Genomic DNA, 24200 nt, shown 5'->3' with positions numbered 1-24200 from the left:
GTCGTGTCCGCCAACGGTAGCGGTAATCCATGCACTCAACATGTCTTTCTTCTGTCGTCCCCCCCCTTTTTGTGGTCTCCCTGTTCTTGTGTGCATTAGCATCATCAGGCGGAGGAGCAGTGGCACCGGAGCACAAGGGAGCTGCATTCCACATGGCCCTGGAGGGCGAGACTACGGACTCAGAATTCACCAGTGTGACAGAGGGCGAGGGGAGCTCCACGGCGGGGACAGGAGCTGACACCAGCGACACTGACTCGTCCTCTGATGGGAGCTCCCTTGTGGTGGCGGCAACATCTGTGCCCCCCGCATCTACAGGTACAGCCGCCACCCCCCCTACCAGCACCGCCCTCCCAGCAGCCCCTCAGCCTTCGCCCCGTGCCCGCTCACCCAGGAGGGTGGGCATGACCTTCGCCCCAGGCACCTCAGGCCCTGCCCCAGTCACCCCTGCTGCCCTCAGTGAGGAGGCCATTGGCCTCCTCAGGTCCCTCACTGTTGGGCAGTCTACCATTTTGAATGCCATCCAGGGTGTAGAAAGGCAGTTGCAACAAACAAATGCATTCCTGGAGGGCATTCATTCTGGTCAGGCGGCCCTTTACCGAGCTTTTCAGACTCTGGCCTCAGCACTGATGGCAGCCATTGTCCCCGTCTCTAGCCTCCCCCCTCCAACTTCCTCCATCCAGACCCAATCCCCTGTACCTCTGCCTATCCCAAGCACACCATCAGACCAGCCTGCACACACCTCAACACCCAAGGGAAGCTCAGGCAAACATAAGCACCACACATCCCACAGGCACTCACGCAAGCAACACACACATGCAGACACACCAACATCCACTGCCTCCACTGTGTCCCCCTCCTTGTCGTCTCCCTTCTCCCTCCCAGTCTCGTCTACTCTCACACCTGCATGCACTCCCTCTACAGCCACTACGTCCCTCACCAGCACACCCACCAGCACACCCCGCTCACGTGCAGTCACCACCCCCACTACCATTCACACGTCCCCTGTGTCCTCTCCCAGTGTGTCTGTGACGCCCCCTCCCAAGATACACAAACGCAGGCACACACCCACCCAACAGCCATCCACATCACGACAGCCTCCAGCACATGCACCTTCACCCAAAGTCACCAAACGTACACCTCCTACTACGACCACCTCTTCCTCCACTCCCAAACCCCCTCCAGCTACCAGTCCCAGTGTGTCCCAAAAACTTTTCCTGTCCACCCTTGACCTTTTTCCCACACCTCCCCCACCCCGTCCATCTCATAGGTCCCGAAGTTGCACCTCAGCCACAACATCTCCAGGACCAGTGGTGCCTGTAGTCACCGGTATGTGGAGTGCACCGGCCACCAGGACAGCCAGTGTGGCACGGAGCCACAGCACAGACAGTCCCCCACCTGTGAAGCATCAGAAGTTGGCCAGTGCCCGGCGGGAGAGGGGGAAGACTCCAGCCACCAAAGCCGCTCCCAGGGGTCCCGTTGGGAGTGTGGAGTCAGCTGTGACACCTTTCAAGGTGGGGAAGGGCCACAAGAAACCCTGCAAGTCTGGGAAGAGCAGCACGGTGGAGGAGATCGCCATCATCCCCGCTGCCCAGGAAGGCCAGCCCCAGCCCAGCTGCCCAGGAGGCCACCGCCAGCCCCAGCCCACCTGCCCAGGACGCCACCGCCAGCCCCAGCCCAGCTGCCCAGGAGGCCACCGCCAGCACATGCCCTGCTGGGCCATGAAGGACTGCCAGCACCAGCCCCGCTGGGCCATGAAGGACCGGCAGCACCAGCCCCGCTGGGCCATGAAGGACCGCCAGCACCAGCCCCACTGGGCCATGAAGGACCGCCAGCACAAGCCCCGCTGGGCCATGAAGGACCGCTAGCACCAGCCCCGCTGGGCCATGAAGGACCGCCAGCACCAGCCCCGCTGAACAGGGCACCGCCATCTCAAGCACCACTGAACAGGGCACCGCCATCTCAAGCACCGCTGAACGGGGCACCACCATCTCAAGCACCGCTGAACAGGGCACCGCCAAACAGGGCACCGCCATCTCAAGCACCGCTGAACAGGGCACCCCCATCTCAAGCACCGCTGAACAGGGCACCGCCATCTCAAGCACCGCTAGCCCATGAGCAGCAGGGGCACTGACGCAACTGGGACCGTCACAGGGTGAGCAATGCACTCTGGGCACCAGTCCCCCTCCAGAACCAGTGGAGACTGTCATCCACTACCTCTGTCCTTCGCAGGATGAAGCACTCTGGGCACCAGTCCCCCTCCAGAACCAGTGGAGAGATCCATCCACTACCTCTGTCCTTCACAGGATGAAGCACTCTGGGCACCAGTCCCCCTCCAGAGCCAGTGGAGACTGTCATCCACTACCTCTGTCCTTAACAGGATGAAGCACTCTGGGCACCAGTCCCCCTCAGAACCAATGGAGAGATCCATCCACTACCTCTGTCCTTCACAGGATGAAGCACTCTGGGCACCAGTCCCCCTCCAGAACCAGTGGAGACTGTCATCCACTTGAGAGACTGTGGCTTTGCACTCCCCAGGATTGAACAGTGGGCAAGACACCCACTGTAGAGACTTGAGAGACTGTGGCTTTGCACTCCCCAGGATTGAACAGTGGGCAAGCCACCCCCTGTAGAGACTTGAGAGACTGTGGCTTTGCACTCCCCAGGATTGAACAATGGGCAAGCCACCCACTGTAGAGACTTGAGAGACTGTGGCTTTGCACTCCCCAGGATGTAACAGTGGGCATGTGGCCCCCTCATGGATTTTGCGTTGTGCACTCAACCGGCTGAGATGCCCCCCCTCTCCCTCCTCCTGAGGTGCCTGTTTTCTTGCTGCCTGATGCCCCTGCTGTGTTCTCTCCATCACGGTCGGGGATCTTGTGTGGGCCTCGCCCATACCGTGTGGTCCCAGTGTTCCACGGACTTTCTTTGTGCAGTACCACGACTACTATGCCTGCTATTTATTTTGTACATTGTGTATATATATATATTTCTGCCTACTTGTTTTTAATAAGTTCCGATGGTTACACTCATTTTCTTTGGTCTTTGCATTCTTCCGGGGGGATTTGCGGGGGTGTAACTGTGATGTATTGATATGCATTAGTGTGTGTGTTGTGGTGGGTGAGGGTGGGGGTGTTGCATGTGTGTGTCCCTGTTTTTTGCCTCCCCCCTCCCCTGTGTCGTAGGTGCTGTACTAACCGTGGTCTTCGCCGCCGGCGTTCGTGCTCCTGGTAGAGGAGCAGGAAGACTATCACAGGGAGAATTTGGAGTTCCAGTTCCATGGTGTCCTCGTTCCTCGTGGAGTGTGTAGAGGTGGGCGTTTTCCCTTCGAAATTCCTGTTTCCGCCGTGTTTTTATCCGCGGTGAATCCGCCTCAGAAAAGGTGGCGAATTGGCCTGTCATAATAGTGTGGGCGGTACATTGTCTCCCGCCTGTCTGTTGGCGGTAACCCCCACGCTGTTTGTTTGTACCGCCGTGGCGGTCTGAGTGTTAAAGTGGCTGTCTTTGTTGGCGGTTTCCGCCACGGTCGTAATTGCAATTTTTTTACCGCAGGCCTGTTGGCGGTCTTACCGCCGCTTTAACACCGTCCACCAGGGTTGTAATGATCACCAAAGTGTAGTGGAGTGTTTAATTTGAGCGAGTGGTTTCCAGTGTGGGGCACCAGCACTTATTTTTGAGAACTGACACTTATTTTTCTGCCTCAACCATTTACTGCGAGAAAAAGGCACATATGGGAAAGACGGAGAAAGAGATAAATGAAAAAGCGCCAGAAAGGGAGAAAGCAGAAAGCTACAAAAGTGAGCTGAAGAGGCTGTAAATGGACTAAAAAGGCCTAAGATGGCTTCAAGATTACACTGTCTCAGTATTCTGTCCTTGCACATTTAATTTCAGCAGCTGTGTGTTTTGAAGGAGAGCTTTGGGCACCGGCACGTTTTTATTTACACATTAAGCACTGGTGTAATGAAAGTATCAGGTCAGTCTCCAGCTTTACTGAATTTTGTGTCCATAAGCAGTTTTTGCCAGCACAGTGTATCATTTGTTGAGGTTAAATTCGCTGTGTCCTGCAATTTGAAGGGGAGGTTAGGGGGATAGCATCTTTCTTGTTTCCTCTTCCTTTCTCCCCTACCTCCGGGCACTCAAGAAGTAGACTTAGGGATAGAGCCTATGCTACAGATAGGGAGGGTAGCTGCCTCCGCAGGGGTGCGTCAAGTTTTCAGTAGCTGTTAGTTTTCAAGGAGTTGGGCGCGAGTCATCATCTGCTCAGCATTGTCTAATGTCTTTGCACAGTGCCGCAGTGTCCTGAATATTTCTGGCCTGGAGTGGCTTTGTTCACTTACTCTTGTTCCAGTGCCTTTTATGCCCTACAGCAGATCGCACTAGCCACAGTTCTCTTAATCAGTCACAGACACCTCAAGGCGGTATCAATCATAGAGGTGGCTGGGAACTCTTATGCGGTTGACGTATACGCCCCTGGGGGCCTCAGGCTAGTCAAACTTAATGGCTCCCCTTGCAACCTAGAATTCATAAGTTCTATCCAGAACAAGGGGAAAGGTGAGCGAAAGGAGCTGAAGGACAGGCTGTGACTATGGGGGTCATTATGAACACGGCAGTAAACACCGCCGTGTTCATGCTGGCAGTCTTTCCATAGACCGCCAGCCCCCCCGAGACCCTGACAGCCGCATAAAGAACATTCTGCTGAGCCGGGACATTGCAGACGGCTCCACATGGAACCGCTATCAATGCCGCTGTGTGGCGGGTGCAGCAGCACCCGTCGCGCAGATCACTGCCCATAATTCGGGCAGTGACCTGCGCGACGGGGCACTGTACGGGTGCCCCTGCACTGCCCATGCCAAGTGCATGGGCAGTGCAGGGGCCCCCAGGGGGGGCCCGGAGCACCCCTTCCCCCAGCCTTTCCCTGGCAGGGGAACCCACCAGGGAAAGGCTGGGGGAAACAGGGTACATTATCCTGAGGCGCTGCCCTGTCGGATAATGTAATCCGCCATCGTCAGGCTGCATGTCGGCGGTAGCCAGGCGGGGGTGGAGGGCCACCACAGGCGGCCCTCCCTGTGTTAATAATATGGCGGTTCAGACCGCCATGCCGGTGGCGGTCTTTTCCGCTGCCGCCGGCATGGCGGTCTGAACCGCCAAGTTCATAATGAGGGCCTATATGTTTTAATGTCCAATAGTTCTCTTTACCTTCCCCTCCTTTTGTTGTGTTGTGTGTATATTGCAGTCTCCCTCTTCAATAAGCCACATCATCCGCTCTCCCTTTCAGTTGGTCATGGATGTCTTGAGGCATTATCTCTCATAGAAGTAGCTTGGGAATCTTGTGAGGTTCCAAATCAGGCCCCCAAGGTCCTTGAGCCAATCAGGCTCAGTGGCTTCCCTAATATCGCTGGTTCCATTGATTTTGCACAAAATAAAGATTATTATGCCCGCTCTGGGTTGCAGTCACAACTGGGCACGTCTCCGTCTGCCGCTCGGAGATACCCTCTCTTTTTTACCTGGTGCTCTGCCTCTGCACTTCTCCGCAAGGGACAACATTGCAGCAGCCCTCGTCGCAGCACTCACCCCCTTTCCTCCTCGCCTGCTGTGGCTTTCCTCCGTTGTCATCAGCATTCGCCACAATTCCCGACTCTGCCAGGGCCAGTCTTCCATCTTCTCTCCTCATTCCGGCTGTGTTTTCTCTGCCTTTCCTCTGTATCAGGTTGCAGCCACCATCCTGTTTGGCCGTGGCTGTACCTCTCACTGGCTTTCCGTCGCTGTATTTGGCCTTCTTTTTGTCCCGCTGCCCATGAGTCTCTGCAGTGCGCTTCCTGGGGTGTGGTTCCTCTACTTATTGGGCCAGATTTTTCATTTTATAAGGATTATGGGGCCTCGGGCTCAGAGTCTCTCAGGAGCTCCTGGAGCTGTTCCATGCACGGTCAAGCCACGCCCCTATATTATCATTTTTATTTGTTTTTTTATTGTAGAGCCAATGGTTTTCTTTGTCTTGCTGGCGAAATCTGTTTGCGTGTGCAGCTTTAGGAGATCTATAGTTTTGTGCAGTTGTGGTTGGTAAGCAACACATTTTGTAATTTTTTGTATCTAATGTGTATCATTGACCTGTTTGTATAATTTTTTTATTGCTGTACTAATGTTTGAATCTTTAGCTTTTTTCTGTGATTGTCTTTCAAAGTAATGTATTGATTTATGCACATTCTATACTACCTTGTGACGTGTAATTTATTTTTTTCCTTTATTGTGGGATTTTTTTGTTGCTCGCTCTGTCTCTGCAGAGTAGGTACAGTTTGTTCTCAGTCTTGCTTTCCCTGGCAAGTGAGTGGTATCGGTTTTGAGCATATAGGTCTTTGTGTGCTTTGTACTGATTGACTTTTCCTTCCAGATAATTATATGCCAGTAGTTTTACTTTCTGTTTGATAAAGTCACAGTTTATTACTTATTTTACACAGTATTGGTTATTGTTGACTAATTTGTTGTGTTACTTCTATAAAAGGATTATGGATAACCCCAGGTCTCCCGCTCAGCAGATTGTTGTTTTGCTTTTTGAATTTTCCTCTGACCATGGACATCTAGTTGTGAAATTTTAAAACAGGAGAGACATCTACATGCTATCATTCATGATGAAAGTATGTCACCTGTGACTGTTTGGAGTCAGGTTGCTGAAGTGCATAAACCTGTGTGCATTTTGGACTACACTAAGCACATGGGTGGTGTAGATAAAGTAGATCAAAGGTTGGAGCCTTACAGTGCTAATGGTAAGTCATACAGTTGATATAAGCAGCTGGATGTTCATTTGGCAACCTTCAATGGTTTTTGTTGTATTCAAGGATTATTCTCCATATTCAAAGATGACTTTTTTCCAGTTTCAGCAGCCTGCAATAGGCAGCCTTGTTCTAGCTGAGCAAGCAAGTTTTTCTAGAAATGGAGTGGTGTACGACGTGACTAGATTGAAATATAACCACTTTCCTGATCACATTCCTCCTATACCCAAAAAGACGTTCCCTGTAAGAGAAGTAGAGTCTGTGTCCAAAGAGGTGTGTGAAAGGAGAGTTGTATATACTGCCCTAAGTATCCTTCTAACCCTGGGCTATGCGTGCCCACATGTTTTAAATCATACCACATGCAACTAAAGTACAGGGGGTAGCCATGAGAATAAACTGAACTGACTGGTCAGTATTTGTAGGAAGCTTGCTCTGTATATACTTTATCAAAATGAGATCTAGTGAGTCCAGGGGTTCCCCAAGAGACTTGACAGAGGCAATAATAGATAATACTAATGCTCTATTTGTGGCAGTGTGGTCAAGCAGTTAGGCTTTTCAGAGGGTAGTGTTAAGAATTTGTTGTACACACACAAGCAATAAGTGAAAACACAAACTCAATGACTTAACTCCAGACCAATAGGTTTTTATATAGAAAAATACCTTTTGTTAATTTATTTCTAGACCAACAAGATTCAGTTTGCAGGTAAGTACATTAAATGAAAGGTTCTTTGCATAGGTAAGTTCAGTATTTTGAATCAAATCAACAGTACATACAGTATTCTTTAAAATGTCAAAAAGCTATTTTAAAAGTGGACACTGCAATTTTCAACAGTTCCTGGGGGAGGAAAATATAGTATAGATTTGGAGGTAAGTTATCGACTTACAGGCTCAGTCTCAGGGGCTTAGGTAGCCCACCGTTGGGGGTTCAAGATAACCCCAAATACCCAGCACCTGCAACACAAGGCTGGTTAGGTGCAGAGTCAAACAGGAGCCAAAATAACGTGGGCGCCTATTGAGACAGGGGATACTCCGGTTCCAGTCTGCTTGCAGGTAAGTACCCAAGTTGTCGGATGGCAGACCAGGGAGGTTTAGAGGAGCACTGGGGGGTCACCAAGTAGGCACCAAACACGCACCCTCAGCGGCACGGGGTGGCCGGTGCAGGGTGCAAGCAGGGCGTCAGGTTCCTAATGGAACTGAGTGTGGGGATCCCGGGGGTCACTTAGGCGCTGCAGGCAAGGCACAGGCGGGCTCCTCGGGCAAGCCACCAACTGGACAGGGAGGAGGGCCGCCTGGTGGTTACTGTTGCACCGGTGGTGGGTCTCTCTTGAGTCTGGAGGCTGCAGGTGCAGTGCTTCTCCAGGCGTCGGAAATCTTCGTCCCGGGCAGTCACGGTCAGTGGGATCCTCAGGATTCCTGCTGCAGGTGTCATCATGGAGGGGTGGAGAGGTCAGCCCAGGATGGACACTTGGTCGGAATCGCCTGGGGGTCCTCTCTGGCTGATTGGTGACTCTGGACACAGGCCAGGGGTGTCGAGTGCAGAGTAGTTTGGGACTCACGCTTCTGGAGTGAGGTGGGAGTCCCTTTTAGAGATGGTTGCTTTTTCTTCTTGTTGGACAAGTCCGCTGTCCACAGGAGTTTCTTGGTCCTCTGTGATGCAGGCAGTCCCCTGGAAGCTTTTCAGGGGTCGCTGGTCCTGTTGAATGCGTTGCTTCGTTTTCTGTAGCTTTTTGAAGCAGGAGACGGGCCGGTAGAGCTGGGACCGAGTCAGTTGCTCTCTCCTTCTCTTCTCTTCCGGGTTTTCAGCTCAGCAGTCCTTCTTTTCTTGAGGTCATCAGGAATCTATATCTCCTGGTTCAGGGAGCCCTTAAATACAAGATTTAGGGGTGTTTTTTAGGGTTAGAGGACAGTAGCCAATAGCTACTGTCCCTGAGGATGGCTGCACCCTCCTTGTGCCCACTACCTTTGGGTATGGGCACCCTATCCCTATTAGTCCTAATCCTCCAAGGCAAGATGGAAGATTTCTCCAGGAGGGGGTCACTTCAGCTATGGACACCTTAAGGGTTGTCCTGGCTGAGGGGGTGACTCCTCCTTCTTTTTCCTAATTATCCCTCTGGACTTGCCGCCAAAAGTGGAGGCTTGTCCGGGGAGCGGGCATCTCCACCAGCTGGAGTGCCCTGGGGCACTGTAACACGAGGCCTGAGCTTTTGAGGATTATCGCCAGGAACTGTGAAGCACCTTCACCCAGGACAGGCTTTGTTTTTGAACACATAGTGCAAAAAGGCACTCACCCCATGTGGTCAGAAACTTGTCTGGAAGTGGCAGGCTGGCACAGACCATTCAGTCCTATATTCCTGGCTGGCTGACATACACGGGGCATCTCTAAGATGCCGTCAGTGTACCTTTTTCCAAAAATTCCCACACTGGCATCAGTATGGGTTTATTGTGCTGAGACATTTCATACCAAACTTCCCAGTATTCAGTGTAGCCATTATGGTGCTGTGGAGTTCGTAATGACTGATAGAGGTAGCTATAGCAGAGCAGCTTAGGCTGAACTAGGAGACATGCAAAGCTCATGCAATACCACTTATAGTTACACAGTACTTATACACAAGTAAAGACAATACTCAGTGTTACCAAAAATAAAAGTATTTATTTGGGTGACACAGTACCAAAAATATCTTAGAGACAATACTCCTTCTAGAGGTAAGTATTATTCACAATATATACACTAGACACCAAAATTAGACAAGTAAATAGTCATAGAACAATGCAAGCAATAGGAAATGCTATAGATTGCAATGGGAGAAAACAGGCCTAGGTGCAACACAAACCATATACTAAGAAAGTGGAATGCGTATCACAAATTCCCCCCTAGACAAGTGTAGTGTGTACAGAATCGCTGGGAGAGTAAGAATACAGTAAAGGTAAGTAAATTACCCCACCCCAGAGCCCAGAAAAGCAGGAGAAAAGTACTGCAAGTTTCTTTAAGACACACCACACCTCGCAATTGGAATTTTACAGCAGCCAACCAAGTCTGCAATAAACAACTGCTGAATTCCTGGACCTAAACACCTGCAAAGGAAGGGGACCAAGTCCAGAAGTCAAAAGAAGTTCCAGGAAGGATAGGAGCCCCTGCCAACCCAGAAGAGGGTGCAAAAGAAGAGTCCCCGGTTACTTGAAGACTACAGGAATGCACCTTAGGAAGATGTCAGCGGGTTCCTGCATGATGCAAAACATGTTCGACGGCGTGAAGATCGTTGCAGATGTGATTTCGTGTTGTAAGTCACTAACAAGCCTTGGCTACGACAAAAGTGCGTTTTGTGTCACAATTGCACTGGATGGACCCAGGAGGGACCTGAGGGCCTCAACTCTGTGTGAGGAGGAAGAGGGGGCTCTCACCACTTTAGAGAGCCCTCAGGATGCCAGCCAGCACCCCCGGAGGTCTCAGGATCCGGGGACAAGGGAGGTGCAAATGCAGTTGATGCAGCACAACAAAAGAAGCTCCCACGCCACCGGAGAATATCTCAGCGAGTTGAGCGTCGCAGGGTGGAGTGCTGGGGACCTGGGCCAGGCTGTGCACAAAGAAATTTTGCAAATAGTGCACAGAGGCCTCAGGAGGTGAAGAAGATGCAGTACACAGGGTTGCCATCGCTCTCGTGGAAGGCAAGGTCTTACCTCCTCCAAATTGTGTCAGCAGGACCTCAGGACAGTCTAGGTCAATGATGTCCACCCTCTGTGTCCTTTGGAGCACGCTCGTTGTTGTGAGAGGAGTCCAAGGGTACCAGTCGTCGTCTTGGAAGGTGCCTGCTTGGAGCAGGGGAGTAACGGAGGTTTCCTCAGTCCTTCTGATGCAGGATGAAGACAGGGAGTCCTCAGAGCATGCACACCATGGAAACTGTTGCAGTTTCTGATTTGGAGCTGAGGTTGCTGAAGAAAAGTATCTCTGGTGGATACTTTGTTGCAGCTGCAGCGTTTCTTGGAGCAGGCTGCGGTTGATCCGAGGTCAGAGGAAGCTGAAGTTGTTGCAGAGGATTCCTGAAGGAAACTTGCAAGCAGAATCTGAAGAGAACCCACAGGAGAGACCCTAAATAGCCCTGAGAGGGGGATTGGCTACCTTATCAGGTATGGACCTATCAGGAGGGGTCTCTGGTGTCACCTGCTGGCACTGGCCACTCAGATCCCTCCAGAGTGCCCCCATACCTTGCAAAGCAAGATTCCTGAAGTTTGGGACACACTGGACAGGGGAGTGGTCACTACCCTTTCCTTTGTCCAGTTTCGCGCCAGAGCAGGGGAGAAGGGGTCCCTGAACCAGTGTAGACTGGTTTATGCATGGAGGGCACCATCTGTGCCCTTCAAAGCACTTGCAGAGGCCAGGGGAGGCTACCCCTCCTCGGCCTGTAACACCTATTTCCAAAGGGAGAGGGTGTAATACCCTCCTTTCAGAGGAAATGCTTTGTTCTGCCTTCCTGGAACTTGGCTGCCCAGACCCCAGGAGGGCAGAACCCTGTCTGTGAGGTGGTAGCAGCTCTAGCTGCAGTGCAAGCCTCAGAGAGCTGGTTTGGCAGTACTGGGGGTCCATGGTGGAGCCCCCAGGATGCATGGAATTGGCTCCCCAATACCAGATTTGGAATGGGGGGACAATTCCATGATCTTATACATGTTACATGGCCATATTCGGAATTACCATTGTGAAGCTACATATAGGTATTGACCTATATAAAGTGCACGCATGTAATGGCATCCCCGCAATTACAAAGTCTGGGGAAATGGCCCTGAACTATGTGGGGGCACCTTTGCTAGTGCAAGAGTGCCCTCACACTTAGTAACTTTGCACCTAACCTTCAGCAAGTGAAGGTTAGACATATAGGTGACTTATAAGCTACTTAAGTGCAGTGAAAATGGCTGTGAAATAGTGTGTGCACTATTTCACGCAGGATGCAATGGCAGTCCTGTGTAAGGGTTTGTCTGAGCTCCCTATGGGTGGCAAAAGAAATGCTGCAGCCCATATGGATCTCCTGGAACCCTAGGTACCATATACTAGGGACTTATAAGGGGGGTCCAGTGTGCCAATTTAAATTGGTAAATGAAGTCACTGGCCTACAGTGACAAACTTAAAAGCAGAGAGAGTATAAGTTTATGTAAAAGTCAGGCACACGTCTATTTCTTAATCCAATTGGTAAAATGAATCTCTTTATCCCACTTGATGGCTTATACAAATCAACATTCAGCTTGATCCCAGTTGAAATAATGAGTCTCTTCATTCCACTTGATAATTCATCTGATTCCACATTCAGCCTAGCCAACACGTGTTTCGTCCAGGACAATCACCCACAACTTTTTCAAGGCGTGTTATGGCTGAAAAACTATAATATATATCAATAATCTCATAATCTCACCATTTGTAATGTCTAAAAAGTTACAGACTGTCAATTTTGTGCTCTTCAATTCAAACGTGGAAACCCCTAATACTGTAATCATGTTTAAATCCATGTGAATATGTGAAACCTATTGTGTCAGCATATTTTGTGAATCGGTTCACCATAATCGTGCATAATAATATAATATTGTGTGTACACTCATTTATTATGTGTTATTATTATTATTACTTTATAATATTAAATTCCAATAAAAGGTGAGTATGAAAACATGCAGTCACACACATGTGAAAAATCCAATGTGTATATTATAGCCCTATAGCCCATTTTAGAAGATATTATTGTGTACCTTGTGTGTACGTCTCCTGTTCCACTAGTATTCTCTTTTTCAAGACAATTTTTGCTTCAAAATGTAGCTCCTGTATCCAAAAGAGAAGCATGTGAGAATTTCAAATAAAAGGAAAGCTGTGACAGAAAACCTGTGCGGTAAACAGAATTGTAACCGCTTACCTAGTTGTATTTCCCTTTGTTGGGATAACCCAAAATGAGTGTTCTGTACGTTACTGTGACGATCATCCTAGAAACATGAATACAATATAGATAATAAGCGACATTACCCCACTTAACCAACTTTTCCTTTAACGTTACTTTGTATAAGGAGAGGCAGCTTCTAACCCATAAGGAGATAGATTCAAACATGTGTGAAATATTAGATAGAGACAGGTTGGCAGAGGAACTATTCAGAAATCTCAGTAGTGGTCGTATAGTACAGAAGGCAATTCAAAGTGGATATCCAAAATGTAAAGAAGGTTAAAGAGACAAACTTATTGGACTAGAAAAACTAAAGAAGAAGGAGATGACCAAATGGTGGGACAGCATAAAATTGAAACAATATAAAAAATTAGGCAGGATACCAAGGGGCCTTAGATCACAGATCTTTCCACCTTATGATGATCTAGACACAGATCTACTGGTAAGGTGGTATGAAGAATTGAGATCAATCTCAATGAAATTAATCGATATTCTTATTGAGAATGCGGATAGGAAATTTGCCAAATTACAGGAGGAAATTTCGATCTTAGAACAGGAGATTAAAGAGTTAAATTTAGCAGAGGCCATGGAGAAAAACTATAAAATCGTCAATGAGATAATAGCTAGAGTACAGGAGGAAGTAAAACAAATAAAAGCGAGGAAACTTAAAAGAGATGAACAGGACTACCTTAATGGTAGGGTATTCACGGTCTCCAAGAAGTATGATCATTTGATTCAGGGAATCAGCTCAAGGGCCCAGTCACTCACTTCAGTCAGCTCGGTGTCTTCTTCTCAAAGTATTCTTTCAACCAGTGACAGTGATGTTGATAGAGGTGAGGATGGAGTACAAATTTCTAACACTAACAAGCACGCTTTTTTACAAGAGATTTGGGGCCAGATGTACAAAACTTTTTGCACATCGCAAACAGCGAATTTTGCTGTTTGCGATGTGCAAAAAGCACTTTGCAATGCACAAACCCCGTTTTGCAATTCGGTAACCTGGTTACCGAATTGCAAAACAGGTTTATGAGTCGCAATTAGGATGGGGTGTTCCCTTCCCAATTGCGGGTCGCATTGCAATGCAGGATTGTTTTGTGACCGTGAACGCGGTTGCAAACCAATCGCAGTTTGCAACCTTTTGTAATGGCACTGCAAACATTTTTACAGAGCAGGCAGTGGTCCTATGGACCACTGCCTGCTCTGAAAAAATTAAACGAAAACGTTTCATTTTTCGTTTTTGTAATGCATCTCGTTTTCCTTTAAGGAAAACGGGCTGCATTACAAAAAACAAAACACTGCTTTATTAAAAAGCAGCCACAGACATGGTGGTCTGCTGTCCACAGCAGGCCACTATCCCTGTGAGGGCCGCCAGTCGCAATGGTTCCAGGGACACCATCCAACATTCCGAATTGCGATTTGCAAATTGCGAGTCGCTCTGACTCGCAATTTGCGGGTCGCAATTCGGAATGTACCTACATCTGGCCCTTGGAGAATAAAACAAGGCAATTGGGAACACAATATGAAAAGAGACAGAGAAATAAAACCCGAAAGGGCAGGAGAAGAAAGGGTACAGGAACAAAGATTGGGCATGAAAATCAGGTCTTGGGACCGGAAGGTATGAAAATAACTCTAGAACAACAGAACATTCTGACCAACTTATCTGATGAGGTCTTAACACCAGAAATGGTGACACTTTTAAATAAAGGATTAGGATTTTGCCCGACGAGTAAAGGAGACATTTGTCAGTCCAAGATTGATTTATTCAAATATATTAGAAGACTGAAAATAAAGAAATATTTTAAACAAATAGATGTACAAGCTAGAGATAGAGATCAGCCAACGAGTAGGATTACTCAGCGTGAACTATCGATTCAGGACATATACGACACGGTTACCCTTTTGTCAATAACTAATTATGAGGATTCACCGGTTACAGTGTCCAAGATACTGAATGATCTTAATATTACATCAGACGTAAGGATTACTAGTGGTCTCAATAATAAGTCAAGGTGGATACCTAAACTGGGGACAGACAATAATATAGATGCGTTTTACAAATTGGTTTGTAATGACTTAGACAATTTTGCTGTGAAAACATGTAAACAGATCAGGATTCCTAAAATTAATGAGCCATGGAGAACAAATAGCATTGAGAACTTTAAGAACAAATGCAAATATAATAAGACAAGCTGACAAAGGAGGAAATATTGTAATTATGAATCGTATTGATTATGAAAAAGAGGTTTATTCACAATTGGAAGATGGTAACTGTTATGAAAAAATTTAATATAATCCCATGAGTCAATAGATCAGTAAGATTAACAATCGATTAAAACAATGGCATGAACAATGCTTACTAAATGATGATGAATACATGTACCTAACGGTGGATCGCCCAAGATTCCCCTGCTTATACACCCTCCCCAAGATACATAAAAATTCCCCCTTTCCGCCAGGGAGTCCAATAGTGCCTGGAATAGGTGGACCCACTGAAAAAATATCACAATTTGTGGATATATTCTTACAGCCTTTGGTAAATAATCTCCCATCATACATTAGGGATACTAAACATATCTTGAGTCTTCTGAGTGATATGCAATGGGAACCAGATATGCTGATGGTAACATTAGATGTGGTGTCACAATACACTAGCATAAAACATGAATTTGGTATGCAAGCGCTACGACACTTTTTACACACCAGATCGGCCAGTGTGTTGGCACATACGGAAATGTTACTTGATATAATAGACTTGATCCTTAATCACAATTACTTCCTATTCAATAATGAATGGTACAGGCAGAAACAGGGAGTGGCTATGGGATCAAAATTTTCCCTTCATATGCAAACCTATTTATGGGATGGCTGGAACACGAATGGGTACGGGGATTGGAGCAGCAGAATGGCACCCATATATTTTATATTGGGGACGTTTTATAGATGATTGCTTCATGATTTGGATAGACAGTGTGGAGATCTTAAAGGAGTTTTGCGGGTACCTGAATAATAATAATGTTAACATCAAATGTACTTACCAATTCAGTTCAGAACATATGACATTTTTGGATGTTGATTTTTATGTGGAAGGCAACAGAATTGAAAGCAGACTATATCGTAAACCCACATTGTGTAATTAAATTTTACATGCTAAAAGTGCACAACCCTCACATCAAATAGAGGTGATACCCTATGGGGGGAAATGATTAGGGCTAGACGGAATTGCAACAAGGACAATGAGTTAAAAAAATGTATTCAGGATATGGGACATCAGTTTGTAGCAAGAGGTTATTAAAAACATACCATCATTAAAGCTCAACAGAGGGTAAGCACATTACCCAGACAAAGAACTTTGGAACCTCAGACGATTTCTGATTTGAACAAGGACAAGGACAACATAAGAATAGTATTGGATTACACAGAGCCTTCTATCATATTGCTTAAAATTATGAGAAAACGTTGGGGAATTCTAGTTCAGGATCCAACACTAAGATACCACATTAAGGGCAGGCCATTAGTGGCTTTTCGGAAGGGTAAATCTTTTAATAACGTGTTATGCCCAAGTTATCCAAGTAAACACACAGAAGAGAACTGGTTGAGGTTGCATAATAAAGGTTTTTTCAAATGCGGGGGTGTGGCATCTGCAAATGGACTTGGCATGCCAAAAAAGACTTTAGTGTGGATAATGGACAAAAGTATAATATACATACATTTATTAATTGTAATACTGGTTTTGTGGTATACACTATAATATGTAAATGCAGCAAAATCTATATCGGAAGCACCAATCGCCCCTTGAAAACAAGAATTGCCGAGCATTGGAGGGCTATAAGGTAGAACGACGAATGATACCCCGTTTCAAAACACATGGAGATTTGTAAATTTCCAAATACTGATAAGGAATTAAAATTCTTTGGTATTGAACATGTTTAAAAAAAACCTGAGGTGGTAATAGGGAACTATACCTTAGGAGAAGTGAATCTATTTGGATCATGCGCTTAAATGCAGTAGAGAAAGGACTGAACACTGATCATGCGTTGGAATACTTTTCCGGTGGCAACTAATGCACATTTGTTCATTTGTGGTTTGAGATATTCAGGAGAATATGCTATTTATCTTTGGTGTATTATATGACATGCATAGACACACGTGAATTGGAAATTCCACTTCCTATATTCGAACAGGGTACTAACTTCTCCATAGAATTTTGGTATCATTGCGGTTTAACTCACCACTCATTTACAAATGGTGAAGTTATTATCTCCTTTCTTTTTCTCTTTTTTTTTGCATTTATACAATAGATAGTTATTTATTTAAATCCCCATTATCAGATTCATTCATATCTTAATAAGGTGTTAAATAGCTGTTAAGTACAATTAACACATTTACATATAGGAGATATATGATATAGGGATTATATCACGTTTTTGTATCAGTATCTTTGGATTGATCTCTTTGGTTTAATAACTTTCAATCTTTAATATTAAGTGGATTATTAAAGTTAATCATGGTACATTATTAGATACACATATGCGTAGTACTTAGTTACTACATATCCTATTGTTAAGGTCAGATAAATATTCCAATATGGCGCTGAAATGTAGACGTGATAGCCGTACACTTTGACTTGCAGTCCGTCTTCAGTTTTTTAACTCTGTAGCGATTCTCCGTTTCCTTTTTTATCGTTACAGCTGATTTAAGGCAGAGCTAACTTCGGCACGTTAGCATACTCGCATTGCCGATGGAGGACTGGCAGGCTGGCATACTCTCGATCACCGGTAACAACCAAGGGGCTGGTGAGTTGGTACTGTAGGGAAATCACGGGTTGAGCTTGTGCTTATTGGAACGCTTATGCTTATTATCTATATTGTATTCATGCTTCTAGGATGATCGCTACACTAACGTACAGAACACTCGTTTTGGGTTATCCCTACAAAGGGAAATACAACTGGGTAAGCGGTTACAATTCTGTTTACCGCACAGGTTTTCTGTCACAACTTTCCTTTTATTTGAAATTCTCACATGCTTCTCTTTTGGATACAGAAGCTACATTTTGAAGCAAACATTTTTTGAAAAAGAGAATACTATTGGAATAGGAGACGTACACACAAGGTACACAATAATATCTTCTAAAATGGGCTAAAGGGCTATAATATACACATTGGATTTTTCACATGTGTGTGTCTGCATGTTATCATACTCACCTTTTATTGGAATTTAATATTATAAAGTAATAATTAATAATAACACATAATAAATGAGTGTATACACAATATTATATTATGCACAATTATGGTGAACCGATTCACGAAATATGCTGACACAATAGGTTTCACGTATTTACATGGATTTAAACATGATTACAGTATTAGGGGTTTCCACATTTGAATTGAAGAGCACAAAATTGACAGTCTGTAATGGTTTAGACATTACAAATGGTGATATCATGAGATTATTGATATATATTATCGTTTTTCAGCCATAACACGCCTTGAAAAAGTCTTTGGGTGATTGTCCCGGACGAAACACGTGTTGGCTAGGCTGAATGTGAAATCAGATAAATTATCAAGTGGAATAAAGAGACTCATTATTTTAACTGGGATCTTGCTGAATGTGGATTTGTATAAACCATCAAGTGGGATAAAGAGATTAATTTTACCAATTGGATTAAGAGACAGGCGTGTGCCTGACTTTTCCATAAATGTAGAACAACCTTTGGTTGTTATTGCAGGGTTTTTTGGGTGGTTCCCTCTCAGATCACCATCTAATATTTGGAAATCAACTTACATTTATATGAACATTTATTACTACTGGTACGAGACTGTGAGCGCCATTACCCAACTTAACCACCTTTTCCTTTGACATTACAGAGAGAGCATAGGCACTGAGGTTCTCATTGAGGTTCTCAATACCCTGCAGTCAAGTCAAAAGTGCTTAGATACTTAGCAGATGCTAGTGTATCTATTGGCTCATCTGCCCTGGGTATAGGGTGAGCATCTGTTTTGGTTACTGTATTGAGACCCTTATAGTCCACACCAAACCGCATTTCTCTCTTTCCTTCTTTGCTATGCAGATTGGGGACAAGCACCACTGGGTTAGCCCAGGGGCTATCAGAAGGCTCAATAACTCCAAGGTCTAACATTTTCTGAACTTCAACTTTTATGTAATCTCTGAAACGGTCAGGTTGCCTGTAAATTTTACTTTTGAAAGGTCAACTGTCTTCAGTGTGAACTGTATGTTCACCCCAAGTAGTTGTACCAGGTGTGAGTGAGAAGAGTTCAGAAAACGGATCAAGGAGATTTTTACAGTCTTCCTTCTGCTCAGCAGTAAGGCAGTCTGCCAGAACCACTCCCTCCACTAAGCCATCAGTTTCTGTGGTGGAGAAGAGATCAGGGGGAGGGTCACACTCTTCTTTCTGTCCCTCATCTGTAGCCATGAGCAGGGTTAAGTCAGCCCTGTCATAGTAAGGCTTTAGGCGATTGACATGAAGCTCCCTGAGGGGGCTTCTGGCAGTGCCCAGGTCTACCAAGTAGGTGCCCTCATCTTTTTTTCTCTACAATTAGATGGGGTCCACTCCATTTGTCCTGGAGTGCTCTTGGGGCCACAGGCTCCAATACCCACATCTTCTGTCCTGGGTGGTACTGTGTCAGGAAGCCTTCTGGTCAAACCATTGCTTTTGGAGCTCTTGGCTGGCCATTCTACTTCTCAGGCCAAGTACATAGTCCACTATGTCTTGTTTTGGAGCTTTTAAAGTTTGTTCCCAACCCTCCTTAACAAGAGCAAGGGGACCCCTAACAGGGTGACCAAAGAGGAGTTCAAAGGGGCTATAGCCCACTCCTTTTTGGGGTACCTCCCTGTAGGCGAAAAGGAGGCATGGTAATAGAAGGCCTCCTTCTGAGTTTTTCAGAGATTCCCATAATCAAACCTCTCAACCAGTCCATTAGTCTGTGGATGATAAGGGGTGGTGAACTTGTAGGTAACACCACACTCCTTCCACATTGCTTTTAGGTATGCAGACATGAAGTTACTACCTCTGACACCACTTCCTTAGGGAAACCCACTCTGGAAAAGATTCTTAAGAGGGCCTTTGCCACTGCAGGAGCTGTAGTGGTCCTTAAGGGGATAGCTTCTAGGTACCTTGTGGCATGGTCCACCACCACAAGGATAAACCTATTGCCAGAAGCTGTTGGAGGGTCAAGGGGGCCAACAATATCAACCCATACCCTTTTAAAAGGTACCCCCACCACTGGAAGTGGCATTAATGGGGCCTTTGGGGTGCCACCAGTCTTGCTATTGGCTTGGCAGGTGACACAGGAGCGACAAAACTCCTTTGTGTCTTCTGACATATGGGGCCAGTGAAAATGTGGGACAAGTCTGTCCCATGTTTTACTCTGGCCTAAATGCCCAGCTAAAGGGATGTCATGAGCCAGAGTTAGGAGGAATTCCCTGTACTGAAGGGGGATGACCAGTCTTCAGGTAGCACCAGGTTTAGGGTCCCTAAAAGGTGTAAAGGAGATTATTCTCCCAGTAAACTCTGTGTCAGTGACATCACCATTTTGCTGCTTGAAAGCTTGCTGTCTGAGGCCCTCCAATGTGGGACAGGTTTGCTGTGCCACACACAGCTCTTCCCTGGCAGTCCCCCTTGCCATCCTTGTCACCCCCTGTATGAACTTTTCTGTTCACCCTTGTTCTGACCCATTTGTCTGCATTCTTTCCCAATTCTTGGGGAGAGGTCAGATCTGAGTCTACAAGATACTGATGCAACAAGACAGACTCACAATTATTCAAGATATGCTCTCTCAGAATCAAGATATATAGGCTTTCATAATCAGCTCTGAATATCAGACGACTGGTCTTGATCCTTCACTCTAACTCCCCAAACCTGCAAAATGTGGCAATAATAGCCGTAGATATCGAAAAAGCCTCTGATAGTCTTCGTGGGACTTTTTGGAACAGGTGATGTTGCAAATGGGATTGGGGCAGGGCTTTATCCGATGGATAAATCTACTCTAAATGAACCCTACGGCACATGTACGTACTGGTCGGACAGTGTCAGAGTCATATCTGATCGGCAGGGGCACCAGACAGGGCTGTCCTTTGTCGCCCCTGCTGTTCGCGATCGCGGTGGAGCCGTTGGCACAGGCTGCAAGATCAGGCAACTACTTCACGGGGCTCAGAGCTGAGACACAAGAGCACCACATTGCGCTTTACGCAGATGATATGCTGCTTTTTATGGGGGACGCTGAGACGGATCTGCCGGGAGCAATGGCCCTGTTGGAGAAATTCAGAGACTTGTTGGGCTATACATTAATTGGCGGAAATCTCATATTTTCCCCCTACGGGAGGGAGCCCCGAGGGTGGAAAACACCCTGGGCTTCAATGGACCCTCTCCATGTTTTGTTACCTGGGGATACATATTTGTCACAAACCCGAAGATTTATTAGAGGGTAATGTGCACCGGGCAGTTCGGAAGATGCGCTCCAGTATTATATTTTGGAAAACACTGCCACTGTCGCTGACAGGGAGAGTGGCATTGATAAAAATGGTAGCATTGCCCAGACTGATGTATTATTTTTCAACCCTGACGTTACTCATTCCTCATTCACTGTTCAGAGACATTAATTCCACTATAACTAGCTTTATCTGGGGAACTGGCTGGCAATTGGCACGCTCCAGAGACCAATGGCGGAGGGAGGACTGGCAGCTCCAGATGTTGAAATCTACTATCTGGCCTGTCAGCTGCAATGGCTGGCGAAAACACTGCACGTTGAACATGAGGGGACCAGGCTGAATCACTATGCAGACCACTCACTCCCTGCCCTCCTGGGCTTACTGTTGGATCCCAGGGGACGGCGGGAGCAACACCCGCCAGCCTTACATGCCTTGCGCGCGTGCTGGAAGCGTAGTCTGCAGCAGAAGCGTACTGCGCTGCAGTATGCGCCAGAGGTGCCGATGAGCAGTCTGACCGGATTGCCTGGAGGGCGGGCCCTGACAGGGTTTTCATGACTAGCTACACATAACATCACCACATTGGGAGACCTGTACCATAACGGAGAATTACTGACCTTTACTGCTCTGAGGGAGCAATTTGATGTTCCCCCCGGGTTGTTCCTCTTGTATGGTTCTATCATAAAAGTCATACAGCAACACTGGAAACTGGGAATACACGAACCACCTGCACATGCTGGATGCCAAGCCATTTGTACTCGAGGAGGGGAGAGGAAAGTGGTGTACGCCCTCTACAGGGCACTACATAAAGACACAATTCTTCCACTGGACAAACTACGACTGACATGGCAGAGGGATACAGGGACTCCCATAGATGAGCAGCGATGGGCTAGAATCACAACACATGTACACACACTGTCTAGGAACGCTCGTTTCAAACTCATTAACCTCTATATTTATCACAGGGCATACCTTACCCCCTATAAAATAGCAAACATTTTGCGACTGGGTGCTATAGATGCCCCCGTTGCTCAGAGCCGGAGGCTGGCCTAGACCACATGCTGTGGAGCTGCGCAAAACGTGAGCCCTATTGGGAAGGGGTATTTAAAAGTATAACTGCAGTTACGGACAGGAAATTCTCGCTAAATCCTCTAGTAGCATTACTGGGGGACTTTCCCCAACCTAACGCTAAAAAAAACACTAACAGATATATAGACCTGGCATTGTTACTGGCCAAAAGAGAGATTACGATGCACTGGGAGGAACCTGGGGGCCCCCGCCTACAAAAATGGCAAGACGCATTAATACGATGGGCAGATGCGGAGGGGAAAATATTACACCGGGAGGCGGCTGGGGTTGTAGACCTAGAGACACAACACGACAATGGGACTCCTTGCTTGATTGCTTTAGAAACCCGCATGATACAATGTCAGATCAATCACAATCAGCCGCTGGAACGGATGTTGACGAATACCTCAACTGATACTCCCACATTGATTTCAGTCCCTGGTCAGGCCGGTCGGCAAGATGGACTGTGCTAAGTGAGGAGTGTCTATTGACTTTTTGGTAGTTGACATGGGGGGAGGGCACCGGGGGAAGGGTAGTTTAAACCTATTGTTGAACATGTATGTATCTGATACCTGCAAAACCAATAAAAATATATTTTTAAAAAAATAAAAAAAGAATTAGGCCATAAACTATGAGCAGTGGGGTCCTAACCAGCAGGGTCCCAGTGAGACAGGCAAAAATGTACTGACATACAGGTAAAATTGGGGGTAACATGCCAAGGAAGATGGTACTTTCCTACACTGACAAACTCCCAGTCCATATACTTAGTATGGCTACCCTGCACTTACAATGTCTAATAATTGACTTAGACACTGTAGGGGCATATTGCTCATGCAGCTCTGCCCTTACCTGTGGTATAGGGCACCCTGCCTTGGGGCTGTAAGGCCTGTTAGGGGGTGACTTACCCATGCCACAGGCAGTGGTTTGTGGGCATGGCAATCTGAGGGGAATGCCATGTCGACTTTACCTTTTCTCCCCACCAGCACACACAAGCTGCAAGGCAGCGTACATGTACTGAGTGAAGGGTACCTTAGGGTGGCATAATACATGCTGCAGCCCGTAGGGACCTTCCCTGGCCACAGGGCCCTTGGTACCAGGGGTAACTTTTACAAGGGACTTAACTGTGTGCCAGGGCTGGGCCAATTGGGTAACAAAGGTACGGTTTTTGGGAAAGAACACTGGTGCTGGGACCTGGTTATCTGAGTCCCAACACACTTCCAATCAAGCTGGCATCAACACTAGGCAAAAACTGAGGGGGTAACCATGCCAACAGTGGCATTTTCCTACAGTATTATTTTATATTTTTGTTCAGTTTCACGAATGGCGGTTGTTTGATGTATTAAGTTAGACCTGTTGTGTTTGTAGTCATAGTTGGTCTTTCAACTTCTTCAAATGAGATTGGACCCTATTTAGGTTTTTGAGGGAATTACCGCTGTCTCACGGTGGTGGCACTCCCAAGTACTCCATCAAGCCTGTGGAGTTCCGACCCCCTTATTTAGATGTATTGTACCTGAACCGACGACTGACTTGACGGAGTGCACTCCCTCGCCGTCAGGCTGGGGGGTTCCCACCGACCATATTTAGATGTTAGAGTTGTGCGGGTGTTGTTCTGGAGACAAACTGCCGACAGAGAGAGTCTGTCGCGGGAGGCAATGTACACTGTACAATGGCAGTGGCTATGGAAAGCATGCAAATAACACATACCCCATGTACTTTAGCCATATGTGCCCACCTTCATAACACACAACACACTACATACACACCATGATCCTTTGCCATTCCATCACAACACAAAATGTACATGCAGAAACACACAATGTCATACATCCAAAACACAACATAAACACTATGGATACCTGTAGGAGGCTAACCTGGCTTGTGTTGCGTACCAGAGGTACTTACACCTTGTGCCAGGTCCAGTTATCCCTTATTAGTGTAGAAGAGGTGTTTCTAGCAGCTTAGGCTGATAGAAGGTAGCTATGGCAAAGCAGCTTAGGCTGAACTAGGAGACACGTAAAGC

The sequence above is a fragment of the Pleurodeles waltl genome, chromosome 4_1, assembly GCF_031143425.1.
Source record: "Pleurodeles waltl isolate 20211129_DDA chromosome 4_1, aPleWal1.hap1.20221129, whole genome shotgun sequence".
Classification (NCBI taxonomy): Eukaryota; Metazoa; Chordata; class Amphibia; order Caudata; family Salamandridae; genus Pleurodeles; species Pleurodeles waltl.
Note: the sequence above shows the minus strand (reverse complement) of the source record.